The sequence below is a fragment of the Elaeis guineensis genome, chromosome 4 (assembly GCF_000442705.2).
Source record: "Elaeis guineensis isolate ETL-2024a chromosome 4, EG11, whole genome shotgun sequence".
NCBI classification, from domain to species: Eukaryota; Viridiplantae; Streptophyta; class Magnoliopsida; order Arecales; family Arecaceae; genus Elaeis; species Elaeis guineensis.
The window spans coordinates 72,020,784-72,021,104 of NC_025996.2; positions in this window are offsets into that span (position 1 = coordinate 72,020,784).

Here is a 321-nt window from a genome sequence, read left to right on the forward strand (position 1 = left end):
AGGCCTGATGTTGCCTATGCCTTCGGCATAGTTAGTAGTTTCAGCTGAGCTAGGAGAGAATCATTGGAAAGCAGTGAAAAATATTCTTAAGTACTTGAGAAGGACTAAAGATATTTTTCTGGTATATGGAGGATCTGATCTAAAACTAGAATGTTATTCTGACTCTAGTTTTCAATCAGATCCTGATGATAACAAGTCCACTTTAGGATATGTCTTCACTTTTAATGGTGGAGTTGTTAGTTGAAAAAATTTCAAGCAGCAGACTGTAGCTGACTCAACCATTGAGGCAGAATATATAGCTGCAAGTGAAGCCGCCAAAGG